Below are 9,670 nucleotides of genomic sequence, written 5' to 3'. Positions count from 1 at the left end.
GAGTATCCCTGTATCGTGCCTGAAAGGAGGGACGGCACGTACCGAGGTGTGGGGAGGTGCCAAGATGTATCCCATCCAAGAATCCCATCTCTTGGATTACCCATAACCACCACCACCCCCCCGCCGGCAGTTAACCAGTTCAAAAAGGTAACTTTTTCGAAGAGAGTCCCCCATGGAGAGTTGGCCAAGTCACGACAATCACACCAATATGGCTACATGCCGTGCTCCCTTTATTAAACAGGTCATATTTATAACTTAAACTGACCGCTCACCCGACTTTACACACAGGTGATTGGATAAAAGTCTCTGGCCACGCGGGCGTCCGTGTGGCTGATCGGTGAGCATGCTGCAGGCGCCTGATCAGAGTGTGCCGATGCAAGCGTGTTGATTCCGCAGTTCCCAGGACTTGCTCTGCACCTGGCTTCTTGTTTGTGCATAGCTTGTTTTCCTTCGCACACTGCTTGTTCCCAGGACAATTTAAAGTTGCTCTGCAGCTTCAACTAACAGGCCTGAGTTGTCCAACACGGACAATGGTAACATATGTCCTCGGTCCTTTAAAAATCACTCTACATATCCCCCTTTTTCTTTTTGGACAACCCATGTCTGTTTCACGATAGATGTTAAACCTTTCTTCAAACAAGAAAATAAACAGCTAAAAACTAAGAACATCACAACAATGATTATAACAAAGCATATTCCTTCCATCAATAACGTCTTTAACCAACCTGTTATCCCCAGTCCTCTCAACCATTCATCGAAGGGATTATCATCAGCAAGAATATGCTTCATGTTTCCCTGCAGTTGTGACAACTTCTTGTGCATCGATATGGAATGATCGGAAAGGTTCATACAACACATCCCTTCAAAATCCTCACAACCGTGTCCATGTGCTAATAGCAAAAAATCTATTACAGCCCTATTTTGTAACGTAGCATGCCTAACACTATCTACATCAAGCAATAACAAACTTAAAATCTGTGATGTAAGATTAAATTGTTTCTCTCCCCAGCACGCTAACCTTTGTATATTCTTAGCATTTAATGCTGCCGTTGCCCCCGGCATAAATATGGAGGCTAGGACATTTGCTGTCACAGACTGTAGATCGACTTGGTCATTACATATTTCATCAAAGGTGCACAGTGTCCTCAGTGATCTATGAGATTGTTGAGCCATTTTCAATAAGTCTTTCATACGTGGAGCAAACAAAGTCAAACGCCCTAAATAACATGGTCCACCGACAGGATACAAAGGAATCCCTGGCCACGCTCTGTCCCCACATATCAGAAAGACTCCCGGTGGCAGCTGATAACCCCCTGATACATCTACATGGAAACCCCCAGTTTTCAATTCACCCCAAATAGGTGAACCGGTTAGATTTTGAAACCCTGTATAAAACCCCTGTTCACCTTGACGTGTCAGCCATAACTGCCACGGGTCACCAAACCAAATTACTCCAGTGCCATTCACGGGTTGAAGTGGTGATGACATGTGGGTACAGTCTGCCATACCAGTTGCAGTAACATTAACATATTCAACAGGTACAACGCTACCCAATAGGTCTAACTCCTGCAAAGGTAAATGATGTGGCTGATTTAAATTCTCAATAACCGTTTTCTGCCACGCTGCATTACGCATAGAAGGCCGAACATATTGCCCATTTGGACTCATACATGTACCATTCTGATTGGAAGTCAGATCCACTGTTTTAACATTCCAAAAACCATCAAAATTTGTTTCATTCTCTTGCAGGGGAATACCAATTAAACAAGTTCTAAAGGGGTTGTCAGCTTGTTGCAGACTCAAACAAAAGTCTGTTACTCCCGTGATATTTGCCCGTGTCACCCATATGTTTGTCCTAGGCAAGATGTCAATAATACTTTGGCCAATGGGTAAAAAATTCATCAAGACCGCAAACCAAGTCCACCACTCAAACATGTTTAGTCCTGCAATTTCCACTTTTTTTTCTTTTTTTCCTTTTTTTTCTTACATTCCAGCCCACAAATCTGTGCTTTCACAGATTCTGATGATGTATGCTGTCTCCAATCAGCATGGTATTACACTAGTCGTATGTTTTCTCTTGTTTCATGCCTGGTTACTAATCAAACACATACACTCTTTACACCATTTACATTTAAGCTTTGGCTTACAGAACCGTTTTACCCCACATAGCATACATTGGCATAACACCCGCGGGTTACATCCCTTACAACATAGACAGTTTATTCCGTCTGCTCGCTCTGAGTCTTCTCTTCCGTCTTCTGATCTTGACATACAGGTCGCACAAACTTGCTAGGGACCCATATAGGTCCTTTATCTGTGGAGATACAAAAATAACCTCTACCGATAAATAACACCGGATTAGGTCCTTCCCATACGCCTGAAGCCATATTTTTATACAAAACATTCAAACCAGGAACTGTAGTTGTTTGGTTCCCTCACGCTGTTTGGTGATGTATAACAACAGGTGGTCCCTCTCTACCCTCCCTAAGGGAGAGAGAGTTTAAGGTAAACAACACCTTAGTCAACCGTTTAGATACGTCTATGTCCTGCGATACTTTCTGTCTCTGAAGATAATCCTTCAGGGTACGGTTTGCCCTTTCAACAACTGCTTGCCCCGTTGGGGAGTGAGGAATCCCTTTAATGTGTTTAATTCCCCAAGTTGTCATAAACCTAGCGACTCGTTGACTACTATACGCTGGACCATTGTCTGTCTTAATTTCTACAGGTACTCCCACGACAGCAAAACAAGACATTAAGTGTCTCTCCACATGTAATGCCTTTTCACCGGTTTGTGCAGTGGCCCATATAAAGTGAGAATAGGTGTCAATTGTGACATGCACATACTTAAGCTTCCAAAGTCAGGTACATGTGTTACATCCATTTGCCAAACCTGAAGTGCCCTCAGACCTTTTGGGTTAGTGCCCACCCCTAAACCAGGTCCATGATGACTACATTGAGGACAGGAGCAAACAATGCCCTTTGCATCTGCTATGGGTATTTGATACTGTCGATGTAAAGACTTTGCATTCTGATGAAACATCTCGTGGCTGTTACGAGCTTCTCCAAACTTATTTGTTGGAGGAGTTACTGCCAGACAGCTGACTGCTTCATCAGCTCTAGCATTATCTTCGCCCAAACCAACTGTCCACTTGTTATCGATTTGTTAATAAGTTAAGATTGATTGACTTTGATTGATTAATTGATTTTATAAAATCATTTAATAAAATTAAAATATAGAAGGATAAGAAACATTTTTAAATGAAACTTATAGCTGCACAGTAAAAGCTGTTATGAGATCTTCTGTACATCCTGTACCAAGGCTAGAAGAAGGGGCTGGAACCATTGTTAAAACTTAGGTAATCACTTTAGGGTTTGAAAGGTTTCTTTGTATTTAACCAGTCTTCTGTATGTAGAGGTGTATTGAAATGTCAGAATATGAGATTAATGGAAACTGGGGAGAGTCGACTGGAACAGCTTGTGGTTACCTGCCAAGAAACCGTGAACTTTAGTAAAAGGTAATTCCGGCAGGGGGAGATCGCGACCACCGACTCATATACCACCTACCCAAATCGTACCCTAGACGCATTTCTAGACCTTTCTAAGCTTTACTGCGCAGAATCGGATATAGGAGGAGAATATGTTAATGATTTACGGGAAATATTATGGTTATGCATGAATATTTAATGAATATGTATGAATAAGTTCTATATATGGAATCTGATTTTGGGACCTGGCATGCGTTGATCGTGAGAGGACTCGCTCACGCACCCGGCTGTTAATAAAGAAGTGTCTGCTTATCTACATCACATTGGTGTCGATAAGTTCTTCATTCCGAGATTTCGGTAACAGTTTTGGCAACCCACATGGGACCTCGCTGAAGGAGACCGGAGGAGTCGGGGACCTGATCGGTTCCAGCTGGCACCGAGGATTTCTCGGGGATACCCATCGATCCCCGATTCGTAAGGCTCTTCGCGACGTTCCCTGGATTTTTGGGTAAGACACTTCTTTTTTTAATTGTAGTAAGTGGGTTGGAGTCCCACTAAAGTAAGTAAGTAAGTGCACTAGAGGAAGTGGGTAGGAGTCCCACTATAATAATTGTATGGTAAGGAGTGGGATGGAGTCCCACCAGTGGGTTGGAGTCCCACTGAGTAAGTCTACCTGTCAGACGCGGTAAAAGAGCTGTGCAGGGTAGGACTAGGAGTCTGCCCATAAGACATAAGCGAAAGCTATTGCAGGGTTGGACAAAAGTGTAGACAAGAGAAACTATATGCTATAGTGTTCTCTAAGGTAGTGCCTCTAACAAGAAGTTAGAAGAAGTTTTTGGGTTTTTTTGTTGTTTTGTGAGTTTGTGTATTAAGAATATTAAGAGGTACAATATTGTGTTATATGTTTGTTTAAAGTAACTGTGGGAAAGTGTGAGTGTGGCTGTAAGGGTGAGACGTATAATTGAGAACGAAAGCGAGTGTGGAGTGTGGATCCGCGGATCGGAGTGACAGAGTTGAATAATCGTGTATTGTACTGTGAGTAATTACACCATGGCAACTAAGTTAACTCGGTTGTTTAAAAGTAAAAGCATGGGTAATCTTGTGTTAAATGATAAAATCCCGAAAAATTCTCCATTGGGATGTTTGTTGGCACATTGGGGGGATTTATATGAGGATTTGCCAAAGAGCCAGATGATTGATTATTGTAATAATTGGTGGCCGCTATATATATTGGAAAATCAGGAAAAGTGGCCCACGAATGGGACACTGAATTATAACACTATTCTGCAGTTAATGTTGTACTGTAAAAGGGAAGGGAAATGGAGTGAAATGCCATATGTGGATTTGTTCTTTTACTTGAGACAAAGAAAAGACTGGCAGGAGGAATGTAAGTTAACTATTGGAGATAATTTAGTAATGGCTATAACTGCTGATAATAAGAAAGTGAAAAAGTGTTGTTCAACTTGTGAGATTGGGAAAGGTTGTTTGAAGAAAAAGATTGTTATTGAGAGTGACAATGGACCAGAGTTAGATATATCCCCTCCTAGGAGAGAAAGGAATCAGGGTCGAGAATTAAGGGTACAAGAACCAGCGATTGAACCGGATAGCAGTGGAACAGGAGATGTGGGAGAGAGATTATCGGAGATTGTAATTCATACTCCTGTTTCACGGAGAACTTGGCAACAGACCCACACAATAGCTCCCCTGCGACAGGGAGTTGGCAGTGACGGACCGGTCTATGTGAAAATACCTTTTACAGCTACGGATTTGATGACTTGGAAACAGGCAGCAGGAAACTATAGAGAAGATCCTGAAAAAGTGGGCAAGGTGGTAGATACTATAATTAGAACACAGAATCCAGACAGGAATGATTTACAGGTGATTCTGGATAATTTGTTAGATGATACAGAGAAACAAATGGTATTAAAAGCTGGCAAAGCATAGGCAGAGTTGGATGTGATGAGTGAAATAACAGGTGGAACAATAGAACAGAATTTTCCATCTGGGGATCCGCAGTGGGATCCAAATAATGTGACACATAGAGAAAGACTGAAACGGTATCAAAAATGGGTTTTATATGGGATTAGACATGCCATGCCTAAATCTCTGAATTGGTCTAAATTATATGAAGTAAGACAAGATAAAAATTAATCTCCCTCAGCATTTTTGGAAAGATTAAAGGAAGCTGCTAGAAAATATACTGATTTGAGAGTGGAAACAGAGGCAGCACAGATACAATTGGCTTTGATTTTTATGGGACAATCGGCACCAGATATAAGGAAAAAACTCCAGAAACTGGAGGGAGAGAATTCAAGGAGTTTAAATGCAATGTTGGAAGTGGCATGGAAGGTATATAATAACAGAGAAAAGGAAGAAAGAAGATCAAGGAGAACAGATTTATTGGCAGTAATGGCAGGAACAGCAGATAGAGGAAGGGGCAGAGGAAGAGGACGAGGATTTAATGGAAGAGGAGGGTATATGAATTGTGGTGATCGGAAATTTAATACCCTCTTAGGAATAAATCAGTGTGCCTTGTGTAGAGAGGAAGGACATTGGACAAAGGACTGCCCCAGAAACAGGAGTGCTTCTCATGACCTTGCCAAAGTAATGGTTTTAGATGACTGAAGGGGACCGGAGGGGAGCCCAGCTGAACCTCTGGTTAAAATTAAGCTGGGAGATAAAGAAGTTAAATTATTAGTAGATACGGGAGCGACATTTTCAGTATTAAATACTTGTAAAGGAAAAATTGGAACAAAAACAGCCAATATAAAAGGAGCAACAGGGAAAGAAGAAAACAGGCCATTCCTACAACCCATAGATTTGAAATTTGGAAATAAAATAATTACACATGAATTTTTGTATGTACCAGAATGTCCGGTACCCTTGTTAGGAAAAGATTTGTTATCCAAATTAAATGCACACATTGTTTTTGATGAAGGAGAACTCTTTTTGAAAATACCCAAGTCAAAAACGGGAGAAGTTTTGATGATACAAGAAAAGGTAAAGGAACAAGAAATTCTACCGGAGGTGGATTTGGCAGTGATCCCTACTGTATGGGAAACAAATATTCCTGGTAAATCGAAACTAGCAGAACCTGTTAAAATAGATTTGAAGGAAGGTGCAGGGACAGTGAGAATTAAACAATATTCAATCAAACCAGAAGTGAGACAGGAAGTGAAGAAATGGATTGATAAATTACTGGAGTATAAAATTTTGGAAGAATGTGAATCTGAGTATAATAATCCTATTTTAAATCTTATTTTACCAGTCAGAAAACCTTCGGGTGAATATAGGCTGGTGCAAGATTTGAGAGCAGTGAATCAAATAGTTAAGGATATTTATCCTGTAGTAGCAAACCCTTATACATTGTTAACAGCATTAAATGAGACTTATCAGTGGTTTACAGTGCTTGATTTGAAAGATGCTTTCTTTTGTATACCTTTGGAAAGGGAAAGCAGAAAACTGTTTGCTTTTGAAAGGGAAAATCCTCAAACCGGGCGAAAGATGCAGTTGACATGGACTAGATTACCCCAAGGATTTAAAAACAGCCCAACAATTTTTGGAAATCAGCTGGCAAAGGAGCTTGAAATCTGGAAACAGGACAAATCAAGGCCTGGGCATTTACTTTTACAATATGTGGATGATATATTGATTGCTACAGAAGAAAGATTTACTTGTATACAGGAGACCATTGACCTTTTGAATTTCCTGGGACTAAATGGGTACAAGGTATCCAGGAAGAAAGCCCAGATAGCCTGCCAGACTGTGATATATCTGGGCTTTGAGATTTCAAAAGGACAAGGACAATTAGGAAAAAATCGCAAAGAAGCTATTTGTGGTATACCTGAGCCGAGAAATATTCATGAACTCAGAGTGTTTTTGGGAATGACTGGGTGGTGTCGCCTTTGGATTATGAACTATGGGCTAATAGCTAAACCGCTGTATGAGGCCCACAACAACAAAAGGCTTTTGTAGAGTTGAAACGTGCCCTAATGTCTGCACCTGCCTTGGGACTGCCGGATCTAACCAAAGATTTTCAATTGTTTGTACATGAAAGACAACACCTGGCACTGGGAGTGTTAACCCAGAGGATAGGAAGCTGGAAACAACCAGTCGGACAGTTCTCCAAACAACTGGACACAGTGAGTAAAGGGTGGCCAAACTGCCTTCGAGCAGTGGCCGCAACAGTGATGCTCATACAAGAAGCTCGGAAATTGACTTTGGGAAGAACAATAACAGTCTATGTTCCACACATGGTGATAACTGTCCTAGAACAGAAGGGGGGACATTGGCTGTCTCCCAGCCGAATGATGAAATACCAGGTGGCATTGACTGAACAAGATGATGTGATTCTAAAGACAACTAACCTGGTAAATCCTGCAGTGTTTTTAAGTTCCATACAGGAAGAAGGACGACTGGAACATGATTGCTTGGCTACCATCGAGTATGTTTATTCCAGTCGTGAAGATCTGAAGGATGTGCCATTGGAGCAACCTGTTGCGACGGAGGGAAGACACAGTCACTCAATATGAGTGATCAGCAGACTTCGTTTATTGTACCTTACAGTCACCTTTTATGCCTTCTTATAATTAGCTCATACATATAACAAAAGTTAAGCTCATTATTGGTTAGTTGCCTAAATACCAAGCACGCCCCTTGTTTCTCTTCTGTAGTTATCTGTTCCCACCTGCAACATTCTTTTCCCACCAAAATCTTCCTGTTATTGTGTAACAAGGACAGCCAAGGACAGTGTATTTTGCTTTACTTCAGATAAGCTGAGAACGATGTGCATTTTTGTCCAGCCAGCTGGACTATGTCTGTGTGACCCTTTTCAGCTAGCCAGTTATCCACAGCGACCAGACTGGGAATTGTATACTGATGGAAGCAGCTTTATGGAACAAGGAGTTCAATACGCCGGATATGCATTAACAACAGAGACTACAGTTATAGAAGCAGGAGCATTGGCGAGTACCACATCAGCCCAAAAGGCAGAACTCATCGCTTTAATTCGAGCCTTAGAACTAAGCAAAGAAAAGAGAGTAAATATCTGGACTGATTCAAAATATGCCTTTGGGGTAGTGCATGTCCATGGAGCTTTGTGGAAAGAGAGGGGGTTATTGTCCTCTCAAGGATCAAACATTAAACATCAAACAGAAATTTTACGATTATTGCAAGCAGTTCAAAAGCCAGATCAAGTAGCAATCATGCACTGTAAGGCACATCAGATTGGGAATACAAAAATAATAGCTGGGAATAATTTAGCTGATAGAACAGCAAAAAGGGTAGCAAAGAAACAAGCATTGCAAATGGCAATAATTCCTTCTAAAACAGTAACCCTTCCTAGGGAAAAACCGAGATATTCAGAAGAAGATGACAAATTGGGTCAGTTATTAAATGCTAAGAAAAACTTAGCGGGATGGTGGGTAACTCCTAACAGACAAGTAGTAATTCCACCTCTTTTGATGAGAGAGATAATTCAAATGAGACACCAAGAATGTCACTGGGGGGCAGAAGCCTTAGTAACAAGCGTCTTGGAGGCCACAATCTAGTTGGAAAGTGGAAAGGATGAATCAAACGTTAAAACGACAAATAAGTAAAATTTGTCAAGAAACCAGTTTAAAGTGGCCTCAGGCACTTCCATTGGTGTTATTACGAATCAGAGTACAGCCAAAGAGTGGAACCTCAGTCAGTCCTTATGAATTATTATATGGAAAACCATATGAGTCTCCAGAACCAAATCCAAACATACATGTGAAAGGAAACCAGGATGTATATAACTATTTGCTTTCTCTAGGAAAAACTTTGACTGCAATTCAGAGTGCAGTAATTTGGAATAGACCTTTATCCCTGGAAAATTCAGTGCATGATTTCCAGCCGGAAGACTATGTTTATGTGAAGATTTGGACCTCCAAACCTTTGCAGGAGCGCTGGAGAAGACCCTTCCATATACTGTTAACCACTTTTACAGCTATCAAAATTGCAGAATCGGATGCTTGGATACATTATACTCGAGTGAGGAAAGCACCGTGAAGAAAGCACCTACTCCGTGGAAGATTGTTAATCATGACCCAGAGACTTTAAAATTTACTTTGAAACATGTCTAATTTTTCATATCAGGTTATGATTGTTTTTTGGATTTTATTTTGGTCAGTAGTGTTGGTGGGATCATGGGCCGACTTGGTGGA

At 41.1% G+C, this 9,670-nt stretch overlaps 1 long non-coding RNA gene across 1 annotated transcript; it reads right to left on the bottom strand.

Moving 5' to 3' along the window:
• Positions 1–7,870: 7,870 nt before the first annotated feature.
• On the bottom strand, positions 7,871–8,390 carry LOC119140827. The gene is made up of 2 exons (XR_005101738.1): positions 8,343–8,390; positions 7,871–7,979 (listed from the first exon to the last, which is right to left on the bottom strand). It is a non-coding gene; the product is annotated as an uncharacterized LOC119140827 (long non-coding RNA).
• Positions 8,391–9,670: the final 1,280 nt, after the last annotated feature.

The sequence above is a fragment of the Falco rusticolus genome, chromosome W, assembly GCF_015220075.1.
Source record: "Falco rusticolus isolate bFalRus1 chromosome W, bFalRus1.pri, whole genome shotgun sequence".
NCBI classification, from domain to species: domain Eukaryota; kingdom Metazoa; phylum Chordata; class Aves; order Falconiformes; family Falconidae; genus Falco; species Falco rusticolus.
This window is presented reverse-complemented; position numbering and strand designations above follow the sequence as displayed.